Source organism: Giraffa tippelskirchi, chromosome 9 (genome assembly GCF_054371585.1).
Source record: "Giraffa tippelskirchi isolate mGirTip1 chromosome 9, T2T-mGirTip1v1.2.pri, whole genome shotgun sequence".
Lineage (NCBI taxonomy): Eukaryota > Metazoa > Chordata > Mammalia > Artiodactyla > Giraffidae > Giraffa > Giraffa tippelskirchi.
In genome coordinates, this window is record NC_137283.1 from 27,063,394 (window position 1) to 27,080,324 (window position 16,931).

Genomic DNA, 16,931 nt, shown 5'->3' on the forward strand with positions numbered 1-16,931 from the left:
TTATAAGGAGGAAAAATATGTACATACTCATACTGTTACTTAAATTTCCTTTTCTTTAGGTCACCCAGCCTGCCTGTTCTCTAGTCTCCAAAATGTTTTGATACATTTGCATCCTTGACTATAAAAAGGGATAGTAGTATCCAGCCCTGTCTTCTTTTTGCAGTATTTAACATTAAAGTAAAAGTGGCCCTTCTAGCCCAAAAATGTTTCCCACACACTTAGAATAGAAGTGTCTGGTGAACAGTGAGTTTCCAGTGAAGGGTAGACATGCCCTCTGGAATTTACATGTGAGATACAGTTAACAGTACTGAAACTATCCTGTCCTGCTTTGTAAATCCAATGAATCGACTCACAGGCTCCAGATTACTTTTACAGAACACGTTGGATCCTTTGCCAGGATCTCAGTGAATGTGTTCCCTGCTTGTTCATTTCCTGCTGCTTTTCGAAAAGCCTCCCGCTTCCTTTCTGACAGTTGCATCTGCTCACTCCTAAACGAAAGCAGCTTCAAGAAAGCCCTGGCCAACATCTGAGCAATGGGAGGGCTGTGTGTCACCCCGCTGTGTAGTACTGAGATTGAAGTTTGTTTTAAGCTCTTGCATCCCACCAGATTTCTTTTTGGACCTTTAACCAACTGTTCTGTTTCTGTGGTCTTATTTTTCACTGATTTTAATTGTTATAATTCATATTCTTTCATAACATTCTTTTGTATGTGTCAGTAAAACATTGTGCTTTTCTGTAGAGAATCACTCATTTCATTTGCTGTTTGATATTGTGTGTGTGTGTGTGCGTGCGTGCGCAGGGGTAGGAAGATCCCCTGGAGAAGGAAATGGCAACCCATTCCATCATTCTTGCCTGGGAAATCCCATAGACAGAGGAGCCTGCTGGGCTACAGTCCATGGGGTCACAAAAGAGTCAGACAGGACTTAGTGACTAAACAACAACAACATATGTATGTATGTGTGTGTATATATATATTATATATATATATATATATAGAGAGAGAGAGTTTGGGTAATCTCCCAGAGTTGGTGATAGACAGGGAGGCCTGGCACGCTACAGTCCGTGGGGTCACAAAAAGTCGGACAAGACTGAGTGACTGAACTGAACTGATGCCTATCTTTATACATGCATATGTATATGTAGCCGTATATATACACATGCATACATATATACATATAGCTTTTGTCACTGTTAACTACTTACATACTTTTGCGGGTATTCCAGTGTTTTGCAGTATTCTATTATGTCATCTCTAAATAATGAGAATTGTTTCTTGCAAAGATCTTTTGCCTTTATTGCTTTTTTCTTGTCATATTTCATTGGCTGGAACATCTCACTCTATCATAAGAATCTTAAGTAGACACATGTCGTTGAGGTTTCTGTGAATTCATAGTTAGCAACTAGGTCCTAGAGTAGTAATTCACATTATTATCATTAAACATAAAAACCGCAGTCTGATGTGAATAATTCATTTCAGAGACAAATATCAAAGAGGACATTTTCCACAAGTGAAGCATTCCTCCAAAGGCAATGAGGGCAAGTATTATAGTTCCTTTTATCAGAGTCTTACTAAATATTAGATACCAGGTAAAAGATACACTGCATTATTTAATTCTTAGAACAACTGCCTGAGAAGAGGTCTTATCATTGTGCCTGTTTTACTGCCAAGGAGACTGAAGTTTAGAGAGTAAGACCTGTTAAGCAGTATTATAGCATAGGGATTAAATGTAGGCCTTTCTGAGTCCAGAGCCTACTACCTTACACTGCTAAGATGTTTTGATGTTCACGCCCCATGTTAAAATGTCTTTTGTTTTAGTGCCAATGACTAGAAAGTCTCTGAAAAGAACTCTGCTTGTGAGGAAGTTCATATTCTGATGGATATATGAAGTTTATCTCCTAGTTTAGCATTATTTGATATCAAGGGCAAACAAACTTTTTTTTATCAAGGGCCAGAGTATAAATATTGTAGGCTTTTAGGGCCATGTCATTGCTGTAGCAACAATATAACTCAACAATTCTGAAATAGCCCCAAAACAGCCATTGACAATACCAAATGGGTATAGTTGTGATTCCAATACAATTTTATTGATGGACAGAGAAATTTCAGTTTTGTATAATTTCATACTTTTTACAAGCAAAATATTTTTTCCAATCATTTAAAACCTTGAAAGCTCCATAAAAATAGCACATGGCCCAGAGTTGGCTCATGGGCTATAGTTTCTCAACCTTGCTTTACACACTTAAGTCTTAGAACTTCAGATAAACAAAGAGGCATACATTCCACTAGCACTTCTGCAAATCAGTCTTCCCATCACATTTATTCAACAAATATTCTTGAGGGTTGACTGCTGCATGGCAGCCATGACTTTGGCAATAAGGAATCAGATATGAGTTAAGGTGATCTTTATTTCCAAAGCATTTACAGTCTAGTTGGAAAGAGTGATAAGGTAGCAGGGTGGAAGTGTTACAAAGTGAACAGTGGCCATGCAGTATGAAAAATGCTTCAGACTTGAGGCAGATTTGCACATGATCATTGATTCCAGCAAGATCCTGGTGAATCATGGGTTTTCTAGAATCCCAGGCCTTCTCGACCTGCAGTATATCCTCCTCCGTTGTCATGGAGGGGTGCACAGTCTTTCTGGAGAGACACTCATGTTTTTAAGCCATGTGATGGAGTTGCTGATTCCCCACTGCTGTGCTGGAGACCCTTCACAGATTGCAGAGGAGCGAGTGAACTCAGCCTTCTTCTAATCCGATGCCATCTGCCACCCACCCTTCCCAGAGGCACATTTTGATGGAGGAGAAGCTTCCCTCAGCTAGTCTAGCTTCTCACAAATGAGAAATGATGGGGAATGGGAGGAGCGTGCATGGGCCTCAGAAGAGAAGTCCAGACGTGTGAAGTCTTTCTTGAGGCTGAGGAAGGGGCCAGGGAGTCTGATGGGGTTACAGCCACAATGACCTGTTCGAGAGTCCGCCAGAGAAAGGCGGTCCTAGGGGACAAAGTCCATGGGCAGTGCTGCCCTGTGCTGTCTCCTGTTTTGTCTCCCTGGAATAAAATTATTGACTTTTCCATACCAAGAGTCTTTGGTCACGTGCCTGCTGGCTTTTTCTGGTCCCCTTGCATCCAAGTCAGGTGTCGCACACACCTTCACCTGCCTCTGTTCAGCTTAAAGGTGGAGGTTCTCCAGGGCTTGGTCCCCAGCACAGATACTCCAGTGTTTACACAGTCTCTCCAAGTTATCTTATCTATGCTTATAGTTTCACTACCATCTGGATGCTGATGGCATTCAGATCAATATCGCCAGCTGGAACTGACCCTCTGGCTTCTGGCTTCTTCCCACTGCCTGCTCAGCCACTCATGTCTTCCTCACCAAGACCTGCTTGCCTGAGCTGAATTAACCTACAACTGTATCATGGTCTTTCTTTGTCTTTCCCCTGTCCTTCTTCTAATCTAGACTCAAGCATCTTGTAATCTGATTTTGAGATTTGGCTATAAAGATGACTTGAATTCCATTAAGATATCTTTTACTTTAGTTCACTCCTAATGCAGCTTATAAATAGTCCCAAGGATATATACACGGGACAGAGTGGCTAGATGTAGTTCCTCATCACCTCTCTCCTAGGTAACACTAGAGCCACCAGTGCCTTTTCACAGACCACTCTGATTGTGTCTTCCCTCTGTTAAAACTTCTCTGTGGGTTTCACACTGTTTTAAGGACTGCCAGGTTTGGTATGCAGGTTTTGCACTGCACGACCCTAGGAGGCAACATTCTCATCCTACTCTGCATGAATAGCATCTCTGTCAGTTGTGCAGTGTACAACCTGTGCCACTGTACTTGGCAGCTCTGGTTCAGAGGCTCCAGCAATATCTGTCCTTGAACTCCTATCCCACCACATCCCATACACCTCTCTCCCTGAAACCCAACCCGAGTTTCTGATTCAGTATGGCTGGGGTCAGGCCTGAAAATCATTTCTTTCATGTTCTTTGGTGATGTGATGCTGCTGATCCAGGGACCACACTTGAAGAACCACTGATAATAGACATAGCTTGACATACTGTGAAACTTGTTTTATTGTAACACCACTCACTTAGGCTCCTAGGACATCCCTGGGCATGGGTTCCCTAATTCAGTTTTGTAAGAACTAGAGGTATCTCCATTACATAAAATTAAATGAACTGATGACATTTACCTATTTTCATATTAACATTGAGCTGTACAAGCAGTGCAAGAGCACATTCTTCTTGAGAATTGTAGAAACATTACAGATCAGTCTAAAGTCCCTTGGATGGCCCTTCATCTCTGCCCCAGATGTCTCTTGCCATCCCTTCTTTCTGACCCCTGCTCTCTGCTCAGGGAACCCTCTCAGCAGTTCCAGTGCTCCCTGCCTTCTTGGTGGGTTTGGCCATGGGGAGCCCTGCAGGATGAATGAGGAGGGAAAATGGAGTTGGGGACTCGTTTCTTGTCCTCCCGCTGTGAGGTTGTCTCAGACTGGCTACAGCTGTGGGCGGCGACACCCTACCTCTTTCCAGGCCCCTCTGTAGGATGTGCTCTCCTTTGGACCAAGTCACTGCTGTTGGTCCTTGTGGTCCACCCCGCCCCCCGTGCCTGCTTTGCAAGTCAAGCTGATTTGTCTTAGGTATGTCATCCTTTTCCAGCTGGGAAACTCTCTACAGAGGTACGCTTCATTTTTTTTTTTTTTTAATTGTGATAAAATATACATAGCATGACATTTTCCATCTTAACCATTCTTAAGTGTGCACTTCAGTGGCAATAAGAACATTCCACATTGTTGTGCAACTTTCACCGCTGCCCATCCTCAGAATGTTTTCATCATCCCAGATGGAAACTCAACACAAGGAACAACAGTTCTCAATTCCCTCACTCCCCTAGGCCTCAACAGCCACCATTTTTTGTCTCTGTGAATTGGACTTCTTTGGGCACTTTTTAGAAGTGGAGTCATAACAGTATTTGTCCTTTTCTGACTGGCTTATTTCACTTAGCATCATGACCTCAAGGTTCATCCATGTTGTAGAACAGGTCAGAATTTCCTTCTCTTTTTCAGGCTAAATGACCTTCTATTGTCCGTGTATACCACATTTTGTCGATCCACTCATCCACCAATGGGGACACTTGGGTTGCTTCCACCTTTTGGCTGTTGTGAATAATGCTCCTATAACATGGATCTACAAATACCTTTTCACAGCTCTGCTTTCAGTTTTTTAGGTATATATTGCCAGATCACATGGCAATTCTTTAATTTTTTGAGGATCCACTGTACTATTTTCATCTTCTGTTATTTATATTACCTACTTTGACCTGGAAAGCTCACTCTTAACACTTGTTCTATATCTATATGGTATCCCACATCAGAGAAACTTTTTTTAGTCATGTCTGTGAGATAAACTGCTTTTGTCTTAACCCATTTATCCTTTTGATGCTGGCAAATATTTTGGTCCACAGAAAGTTTCAGCCAAGTGCATGGCAAAAAGTTTACATCATCTTGCTAGTGAAATATGAAGCTGGTTTTCAAAGCAGATGTGTAAATTACAGATATGGATTCAATTTTATGGCATACTGAATATTTTGATTGCCATGCCTACAGATTCTACAAATAGTCTAAGTTTCCTCCCTGTGTTTTGAGAGTATCCTCCTGTATGTACCTCAGTGGTCCAGCCTGCAACCTTTTAAAGAGTCTCTCAGCATCCTTTTTCTCCTTAACCTAGATGTGATGTTAACTTTGGGAGTTTTTGCTTGTTTATCTAATGTCTATTTTTCTATAATGAAATTTTTAGTACTTGTAGTAATAGATGTTATGCCATGTTGAAGTTGAGACTTCTTTTCATGTAGGAATATCTATTTGGAAGATCTTTGGTATACCAGGATTGTGTATTTAAAATAAACTGTCATTTCTTTGAAATTGTTTTATACCTTTCCAAACAGTTACTCACAGGTGAGTTATTTTACATATTAAAAGCAAGTAACATTTACTAAGTATTTAACACAGCCCAGGCACTTAGCAGTTAGACCCAGATGTCTGGTCTTAATATTCTTTGCATAACCCTGAAAGATAATAGAATTATCCTCATTCACTGGACAGAGAAATTGACATTCAGAGAGGTTAAAACTTACGTTACGCAAAGACACAGAGCTAGTAAACGGAGGTTACAGAACTTCAACCCTGGTCATTCCACCGCATCCACGCTTTGTGTCCTTCCTCATACAACCAGCTGTGAAAGGACACACACCATACACACACACACACATACACACACACACACACACATACACCACTCCCCTCAGATATCTGGACTGTTTCCACACTTCCTTTGTGGTAGCCAGTGAGTACTCTCAACACATATTAAATAAGTAAGTCCTTTGTGTTTCTTCCGTCGGAGGAACCAGGATTGACGGGAGATCCACTGGAAGTCTGGCACGGCCATGGCAACAGCTCCACTCAGAACGTGAACTTAGCTCTCTACTGCCGGTAGTGTCTGCCTTGACCTGAAAGAATCCTCCAAGTCTGTAGGCAAAGGAGCACAGCCAGCAGCAGATCACGACCATAAATGGACTTTTTAGTGCTCTGCTCCGGAAGGTTTTGGGCAGGTGTCCAGAACTCTTTGTACTCTAACAAGTGTAGACCTCTTTCTGGAGTGTTTGTTGTAAATGTCAGAACTCGAGGATAATTTTGGCCAGGGTTTATTGTACATTTTTTCATGGGTACCTATTTATAGGTCTGAATCTAAATCGTTTTTTTTTTAACCCAATCTACCCAGAGCCATAAAGAAAGACATTGATCATTTGACGGAATAAAACTTAGAACTTACATATGGTGACAGAAATATAATAAAAAGTAATCTGGCAAGAGCAGACAAAGGATTGATTTCCTGCCTTCCCTATGTGCTCCTACATGTCTATAGGATAAATACGAACTACTCAATAGAAAAGTAAGCCAACAGTACCATCAATAAACGGATGAGAAGGTGCTCAACTTCATTCATAATTAAGAAAATGCAAAACAAGATGATGTTGGCAAAGATGTAACCATCTGATAATATGCAACATTGATGAGTGTGTTGACATAAGCACCCTCATAAACTGTTGGTGGGAGTTTAAACTGGTGAAGCTTTTGGCAATATCTATTAAAATGTCCATTCTGACTGGCTCATAAATTCCATTATGAGACATCTACGCTGTAGATACAATCACAAAACAGTATGCCAAGGTTTGTGAGTACACACACACACACACACAGAGAAGGATGCTACTGGTAGTATTATGCAATGGAAAACCAACACTAAAGATAGCACTTCCTCCCAAATTAGAAACAAGCTGAATCTTAAATTTAATGACAGTCACTATTAAAAAGAATGAAGTAGATCTGCAGCTGGGCTACTGACAGATTTTTGAACTTCAGGGTCATGTGAAACAGCAAATATTTGTATAAATCATTTTTTCCAATTTGTTTTTATTTGTTTATTCAAATTAATTTTTATTGGTGTATAGTTGATTTACAATGTTGTGTTTCTGCTGTACAGCAGAGTGAATCAGTTATACTTATACATATATCTCTTTTTTTAGATTCTTTTTCCATATGGGTCATTACAGAGTGTTGAGTTCCCTGTACTATACAGTAGGTCCTTATTAGCTATTTATTTTATATATAGTAGTATGTATATGTCAATCCCAATCTCCCAACTTATCCCTTTCCCAACCTTCCCCCTTGGTAACTCTAAGTTTGTTTTCTACATCTGTGACACTTTTTCTGTTTTGTAAATAAGTTCATTTGTATCATTTTTTTTAGGTTCCACATACAAGCAATACCATACAATATTTGTCTTTCTGTCTGACTTCACTCAGAATGACAGTGTAGGTCCATGCATGTCACCGTAAATGGCATTAGTTCTTTTTCATGGCTGGCTAATATTTTATTGTATGTATGTACCACATCTTCTTTATACATCCATCAGTGAACATCTAGGTTGCTTCCATATCCTAGGTATTGTACATAGTGCTACAATGACCATTGGGATGTATGTGTCTTTTCAGATTATGGTTTTTTCTCTATGTATGCCCAGGAGTGAGATTGCTAGATCATATGGCAGTTCTATTTTTAGTTTTTTAAGGAGCCTCCATACTGTTCTCCACAGTCGCTGCACCAGTTTGCATTCCCACCAACAGTATAGGAGAGTTCCCTTTTCTCCACACCCTCTCCAGCATTCACAGTTTGTAGATTTTTTTATTATTTGTTTGTTTATTTTTTGGCTGCATGGGGTCTCAGTTGTGTCATGCGGGATCTTCCTAGCGGCAAGTAGGCTTCTGTCTACTTGTGGCGAACAGGCTCAGTAGTTGGGGTGCACGGGCTCCAGAGCACGTAGGCTCCATAGTTGGTGGCATGTGGGCTCTCGAGTTTGAAGTGCACCAGCTCAGTTGCTCCAGGGCAGATGGAATCTTAATTTCCCAACCCGGGATCCAACCTGCATCCCTTACACTGGAGAGTGAATTCTTAACCACTGGACCACTAGGCAAGTCCCTGTTGGTAGATTTTTTTTTTTTTTTTTTTTTGATGATGGCCATTCTGACTGGTGTGAGGTGATCCTTCATGTAGTTTTGATGTGCATTTCTCTATTAATTAGTGATGTTGAGCATCTTTTCATGTGCTTTTTGTCCATCTGTAAGTCATTTCTAAAAATGATACAACCTACTGGTACAGTATCCCCGGGGGATTGGTTCCAGGACAGCACCCTCAGATGGTGGTGGTAGTTTAGTTGCTAAGTCGTGTCTGACTCTTTGCCACCCCATGGACTGTAGCCCACCAGGCTCCTCTGTCCATGGGATTTTCCAGGCAAGAATGCTGGAGTGGATTGCCATTTCCTTCTCCAGGGGAATGTTCCTCACTCAGGATCTCTTGCAGTGTAGGTAGAATCTTTACCAACTGAGTCACCAGAGCAGCCCTCAGATATCAAAATTTATAGAAGCTGAAGTCCCTTATATAAGTGGCCTCGTACATGAATCCAGTCAGCACTTTGTGTCCACAGGTTGAAATTTCATGGTAGAAAATCCACGGTTGGTTGAATCAGCATCTGTGAAACCAGTGGATACGGAGGACTAGCTGTTTGTGTGTACAGTATATGGTTTTACCTAGAAGGATACCCAGGAGATTGCTACAGTGGTTAAAGTTTTGGCACCGCTGTTGTAGAGGTATGGATAAGCTTTTGTTTTTCCTGTTTACATTTTCTACTTTGTTAAAAAAAAAAAAAGTTTTCCCTAGTGCAGTATATTCACTGAAAAAATTTGAAATTTGATTGAAATCCATTTGAAAATGATCCTAGCAGTTATAGATAACCATATGTAGCTTCAAGTCTTGATCTCATCTATGCAATACAATTGTCCGCAGCTGTTCTTTGGGGAGGGAAGAATACAGAGTTACCTATTCTGGGGGAGAGCTGAGAGCTGTTTTCCGAAGCAGACTATGATGTGGATATAGATCCTTGGCTTGGCTTTTCTGTGGAAAACCATCTTTTAAAAGTCTTGGGTGGAGTTACATTGGTAGCAGAATGTGCAGGTGAGGTCATTCCTTTATAGGAACTTTTCTGGGATGGGAGGAAAGCACGTTTGGTTCTAGGCTCTCTGCAGGCCTGATTTTTGTTGGAAAAGGAGGCTCGCTAGATTACCTGGTCAGAAAAGACCACCTAGGCTGTTGCATCTGTGGAGCCCTTCTGTGCCATTACTGCAGTGAGCACGTAAGGGTAAACTCTTGTTTGAAGAGTTGGTTTTTCACGTTAGGAAACATAGGGGAATTTGCTATGTAGACTGATACACCACGTATAAATTGGCTTCCGTCATTTTTCACTTTGTCATCGCGCAGATTTGTTTCTTCATCTGTAAAATGGGTTTGTGAAGGATAACTAGCCTACGGAGTTGCTAGTTGGAATAGGGCAGGTAGAGTTGTCCTGGCAGCACAGGACAAGTCTTCGTTAGTACCTGTCATCACTGTTGAACCTTAGCTCTACAGTCTTAACTAAAGAATGTGTGCAGTTCTGCCCAACCTAGATCAGATAGGCCACCAGCCTGGGATTCTGACAGTTGTTAATTGGGTTGTGGAACCAGCCCCAATCATGAAAGCTGGTCAGAGGATCAGAACTCAGCACTGTTGGCTAGTCACCTGATGTGAAGTGCAGAATATGCAAGATCCAGTTGTGTTAGTGGAGACTTCTTAGGTCAGATACTTAACGGAAGTGGAGGGATGCAAGTGTATTCGTGTAGTCATGGCCCTCCTAGCGCAAAACAAGACCAGAGAATTTGCCCAGATAAAAAGACCTAGGTGAACTAAGTACCACCCCGGCTTCTCCCCTGCCGCTGCAGTCTTCCAACCTCCCCACTTCTGTCACACCTTTTTTCAACCAAAACCTTCAAGGGACAACATATATCGTTAGACATACACAGAGATACTCATTATAGTCTGTTTGCCTAAACCAACCGCTTTGACTAAGGCCTTCCCCAGGAAGAGCAGTTTAGGGTCATCCCAAACTTTTAAATGCATTAATTCCAACTTGAACTAAGTAGGATAAACAGACCCCAGACCTCCTACCCTGGAGTCCTGTCTTTTCAGTCTTTTAAAAATCTGCCTTTCAGCATGATCAAAGCAGCTGTACCCCAGAAGACAGCACCAGGGCTTCTAAGAATCCTTTGTTTGTCCTGCTTATCCCCAACCAAAGGTGATTTTTCATTTGCATTACTAATCACCGTCTTCAGATGCTTTGTTCCTCAAATTAGATTAAATGTCCCTAAAGAGTTCGCTCACATTTGACAAAGGCAGTCTGACCCTTCACTGTGGGTTGGACTTGCTATGCAGGTCCCTCCAAGAAGGTCACGGAAGGTTTGTATATAATAGCAAATGGGATTCTTCTTTTCCATCCTTTACTTTAAATGTCATCTCATCAACATGCCTAAATTTTGTGGGTATCTTTTTTCAAGAGTAATATAAATGAGTTAATTGAGGAAGGACAGACTAAGCTCTGAGAGGTTAGCATTCAGCCGTGGGTCAGAATGTTTTCTTTTAGAGGGAGACCCATACTTCTTTGGTGGATTGTTTCAATCAAGGTTCAGGGATCCCATAAAATTGAGGGTGCCTCATTCTTAGATGTTCAGGACCTGGATGCTGATTGTCCTGGTTTGAGGAGGGAAAGGTGAAAACTTGCTTGCTGTTCAGTTCTTTGTAGACGGAGGGGGAACACAGTGGCCGTCGTTATGGACACGCGAATGCTAACAGGTTTGCTTCTCAGGGGCGCTGGTTAAACAACTTCTTAACTGGCCAGAGTCCAGCACGTTAATCATTAACCCGTGCCTGAGCGTCTGCTGCCCTGTGTATTCAGAATTAGTTTATCATTACCTCTAACTACTGCCTTTTATGGTTCCGAAGAGCTTCTATGAAATCCCTTATCACCACCAAGCCTAATCTTCATTAAGTTGCAGGGGGCAGCACTCTGATACTTCTGAGCAGGACCAGAGTAAGCAGTTTATGGCCAATTGAAGAATTTTTCATCACAACTGCTTAAAAAGAGAGAGAAAGAAAAGGGGAAAAGAAGACGAGAAAAAAAACAAATCATTTCACTCATTGCAGTCTTTGGACCATGCTTAGAAGTTCATATTCTCGTGACCTACTTTTCCACTTAACTCTTGATAACCCCGGGCTTCTCTGTTTTCTTTTTGACTTTGGAGAACTAGGTTAGTGGGGAAAGTCAGGGTTCCCTGGCAGGCAGGCTGGGTTCAGGGCCCTGGCTGGCGCCTCCTCAGAGCCCCATCTCCGCACCCCTCTGCTTCCTGTGTCAGCTCAGCTCTTGGCAGAGTCCCTGCCTGGAACCAGCCCTTGTAGTTTTCACTAATGGTCTCAGGGCTCCAGTCTTTTCCAGGGGACACACAGCATCTCTACACTGCTCAGAAGAAGTCCAGTTTTTTTCCCTTTCCTCCCTGATCCTACCCTCTTTGTGTGTCTAAATGGGTGTGTGTGTTATGGTCATTTTTCTGATTTTCAAAGTATGTATTACAATAAATGAAATCTACACATGTTTACGAACATGGTGAAAAATCTGGAAGAGTCTAAATTTAAAAAAAATAGCTTTCAAAAATCTAGTTTTCAAGAAGAAAGCTGAGCTACTTTTCATTTTAGTGTCTAAAAAGAGCTTTTTAAAACATTTTAAAGGGTTCAGCATGCAAGTATGAATGTTTGGCTGTGGGGCCTGTGGTGTGATTCTACTCTATAGCTGGAGGTTTAATAATCAATTATATTAAAGCTTTTCTATAAGTCTCTAAAAGGGTTTGTCTGAGTCTTATTTACTGTTAGAGGCACATTAGGGAAACGGGTTTAATTTATATTTCAATTCAGGATTTTTTTCATGATTGTCAAAAACAAACCTAATTTGGGCTTTAATGATGGCGGAAGTTGTCTGCCCCCCCCCAAAAAAAACCCCTGAAATTCCTTTATGATGCCATTAAATGCCTTCTTTTGGGTTTTATGCTTCTAGGATATTGTCCACATAAATATATGCAATGTGAAAAGAATGTGGACGACTAGTAGCGTGTATGTTTTAGCCTCCTGAACCGAGGGTTTATGAAATTGGTTGAAGAGTGTTTTATTGAAACAAGACAAATATTTATGAACAATTCAGAATCATCTGTTTTGAAATGTAAAGTGCGGGCCGAGTGGCGCGAGAGTTAGTTCCAGGTGTTTCCTGTCTGCATTTGGAATGGTTTGCTGCTGCTTAGCTCCCCTAGCTTTTTCATAAGAAGTGAAGAATCACGCAGTTTCCCTGCTAATGCCTGGATGGCGGAAAGCACTCCCAGGAACAGACTTGATTTAATGAGCATAAAGCCATCTTGAGACGTATATGCATAAGTATATTCTGATCTATTACACTTGTCACTTGATTTAAAAAACAACAAATTTGTTTACGAAAGTAGTGTGTTCACTCCTGCAAGTATGTAAGGTCTAGGTCTGAAACACGCTCTTACTCATCAAGGGTTTACTTTCTGGTGGCCCCAGCTTCTGTGTTGTTAACCATTCCTGGTTTCTATGAAATAGAAATATTATGTATTCGCCCAGACAGTTGGAAGCCGTTCGTGTAAATATCTGCCGTTGTGATTTAACTGTCAGCCCCAAAAGGCCCCCGCTCCAGAGGGCTCCTTTTAAGACCGAGCACAATGAGATGTCTGTTTTAGATGCGGCCGCCAAGCCTGGGTCCAAATATTGCACGGATTTGTTTTCCATGTGCCAGCAGAATTGCTTTTTTTTTTTTTTTTTAGCAACATCCCCTGCTTTGTGTACTAAAGCTGCAGACGGGAGTTGAGGGCAGTGAGAAACACTGCCGTTTTCTCCTTCCATCCCAGATCTGCCCCAGGCCCAGGACTTCAGGATGAGACGTGCAGCAAAGCCAGTGCCTCTAGGAGCACTTGGAACACAAAAGTGGAAACCTTGCTCCACAAAGGCAGCCCAGAGACACAGGCAGGACCAAGCGTGGGGTCTACCCAGATTCACCCAACTGAAAGCCAGCTCTGGGGGCCGCTGGCTGCGGAAGGGGTTCCAGGGATGCCCAAGGCTGGGCGGGGGTGGGGTGGTTTGGAAAGGAGGACGGTTTTTCTGGCACAGGCAAGAAAGGAGAGAAGAATAGTCCCTACTTCCTGCTTTAGCTCTTCTTTTCTGCATTGTAGACTTCATTCTCCCAAATGGCGGGCGTCCATGAGACCACAGAGTAGAAAGCCTTGCTTATTTGTTTTTTCATGAAGGGCAAGGGATGGGTGAGGGCTTCTAGGGTGGCTCCGTGGTAACGAATCTGCCTGCCAATGCAGAAGACGTGGGTTCAATCCCAGGGTCGGGAAGATCCCCTGGAACAGGAAATAGCAATCCACTCCAGTATTCTTGCCTGGGAAATCCCATGGACAGAGGCGCCTGGCGGGCTACAGCCCATCGGGTCGCAAACAGTCAGACGTGACTGAGCAACTGAGCAGCGGCAGCAAGAGATTGGTGAGAAATAGAGAAAAGCACAAAAGAGAAATTCAGTTATCTGGACTCCTGCTGCCTAAAAGTAGCCCCATTTGGCACACCTGCTTTCTGAGTTTTTTTCCTTCCTCTTTTTTATATACTGTATCGAGCATATCTGAATACACTTTCTTCACGTTCTCACGTTAAAATTGTAGAATGATATATATACATCTAAAGCCTTCTTTGGATTCAACCTCTCTTCACTTCCAAGCCCCTTCCCAGTGCAGAGGGCAATCCCTGCCGTGATTTTGATATGTGTTCCTTCTGTCTTTATTTTCTGCTTCTGGGTCTTTTACTCTGTATATTTTTGTGTCTTTCTAAAAACATTTTATTAACTTGTATACATAAAAGTCTAAATATAATAAATTTATATGTAGAAAATACATATATAATAAATTTACAATTCAGTTTTCACAAACTGACACACCTATATAGCCATTTACCCAGATTCAGAAACAACATTCTTGACACTACTTGTGTTTCTGCCAATCATTATTCCTCAGCACCTCAGGGGTAACCATTATCCTGATTCCTAACAGCATAGCTCATCTTTGCCTGCTTTTGTGGTTTTTTGTTTTGTTTTTGTTGTTCTTTTTTTTTTTTTTCTATTGGAGTATAGTTTAGATTGCCCTCTGGTTGAGGTCTCTTCCCCAGCCTAGAGCACACTTGATCCATTCCCCTGTGATTGGATATCAAGGTTGTTTGCCATTTTGGTTTTGTGTTTTGGCTTTTGCAAGCAATACTGCTGTGAGCTTCCTTAAACCTTTGTCCTCATGCGCACATGCTGGCATTTCTTCCGTGGTGGAGATCTAGGAACAGAGTTGCAGGTTTCTGGGCAAGACCAGACTACACATTATAGGCAGAAGCACTAACTTCATGTCCCTGCTAAGTCCATTTATGATAGTCGTGCTTGATTTCTGGCCACTGGATTAATTGACACGAAAGTGGAATGGAAGAGACAGAAAGAATGGGGTAGGGATGCTCCAGAATCCTCAAGCTCGGTGATTTACCACGCTACTGGAACGTCTTTCGGGGATTTTCTGATCGTCAAAATGCTTGCCTCTGATAGGAAACATTTGGTGGAAGGCCTCTCCTCCCCACCTCTGCCTCCCGAGTGTACAACACATGCCTCAGTCATGGCAGAAGAAACAAATGGCTTTTTGTTGTTGCTGCTGCTTCTCTAAAGATAATCTGTTGTTTTCAAAACATTTGCAACTATTGCTTTCAAGGAATGGGTGGCGGGAGGCCCTAGCCCTGGTTTTCCCAGGTGGAAACATGTGCAGCGGGTTTTTAGAGGCATCACGGGGAAGTGCCACCCCAGACAAGGGCTTGAGGCAGGAAGTTGTCTGTTTGGTATTTACTCAGGAGGCAGGAAGTTGTCTGTTTGGTATTTACTCAGGCCTCTTCTGGCAAAAAATGATTATTCGATCAGAGCGGAAAGTGGCAGCTTACAATTGCTGAGGTGGTGACGGAAGAGGCTCCTTTTCCTCCCCAAAAGCCTGAGACTCCAATAGAAGATCAAATTTTGGCACGACTCGCCCAATGAAACACTTCTGCCCTCCAGGGAGCCTCGTTTTGCAGTAAGTTAATCAATACTGACGGCTGTCCCTCTGAGTCCATAGCACTGGGAGAGCCAGAAGGGACATTAGCCAGCATCTTGTTCAACCCCTTGGGTATTACAGAGGAGGAAACTGAGGCCCAGGGAGGGAGATGGTCAGACTAGCTCACTCATGTTGGAGAAATTAGGGGGGGCAGCACTGCAGAGGCCCAGCTCGTCTGCCTGCCAAGGGCAGGGACCACCTCCTGGACCTGAGGTTCTGTGTGCTCCAGAACCTCACCAGCGTCGGCCATATGGCTGGTGTTCAGTGAACGCGTCGCCTCTCCTCTGCACACCCCATGCTGGGGTGGCTGGTTTCCAACCAGCATATGAAGGCGAAGTCACTTCCTCACGGGAGTCTTGGGAAATCAGAAAGGAAAAGTCAAATGCATAAAAAATGTAAACAGTGGAGTAAGCCTGCCTGTTTTTAAAATTACTGTTTATATCTTGCCTCCTTCCACAAAGGATTTGAAACAGCTTATGAGCATAAGCACCAATAGCAGGGCCCTCACTCGGCACTAAGTAACTAATTGCCATGTGAGGCTTATAGATAACAAACGCCGAGGGGCCGGGGCGGTGGGTGAAATTGTCCTTTCCTCTAAAGAACGTTTGTTTCTAGGACTGTCTGTATAAACCACAGTCGTAATATATAAATAGAACCTCAAAGGGACACTGGAGGCTCTGTTGCCAGAGGTTTGTTTGTTTATTTTGCCTTTTGGAGGAGGAAGCCTTGGGATGGCTGCAGAAGTTGACAGGGGAGAGAAAAAACATTTATTCTCAAACTTTAATTTTGTCTGCCATATGCTGTCTCAGATTTCTAGCACAAAGCCGTTTTATGCCGACGTTTCCAGAGATGTTAAAAAGAAAAACCTTGCTTATATTTATAATCAACCTTTAAAATAGACCTTACCTAGGAGCTAGTTCCGTTCAAATGACTAAATGTTGGAAATTACAAGCTTTCTTGTCCTAAGGAGAGAAAGCTATTCATGCCACGTTCGCCCCCTAGTGGTCCCATGGGTTATTGATGTATGTGCTTGAGTGCCAAGTCCTTTCAGTTCAGTTCAGTTCAGTGGCTCAGTCGTGTCCGACTCTTTGAGACCCCATGGGCTGTAGCCCACCAGGCTCCTCTGTGTCTGGAATTCTCCAGGCAAGAATACTGGAGTGGGTAGCCATTTCCTTCGCCAGGGGATCTTCCTGACCCAGGGATCAAACCCACGTCTCTTATGTCTCCTGCATTGGCAAGCAGGTTCTTTACCACTAGCACCATCTGGGTTATTGATGGTCTCGTGAAAAGGCA

General features: G+C 42.5%; 1 protein-coding gene across 6 annotated transcripts in view; it reads left to right on the plus strand.

Moving 5' to 3' along the window:
- Positions 1–16,931, plus strand: part of PDZRN3 (PDZ domain containing ring finger 3) — a 263,935-nt gene that overhangs the window by 119,811 nt on the left and 127,193 nt on the right. The gene's annotated exons all lie outside the window — the stretch shown is intronic.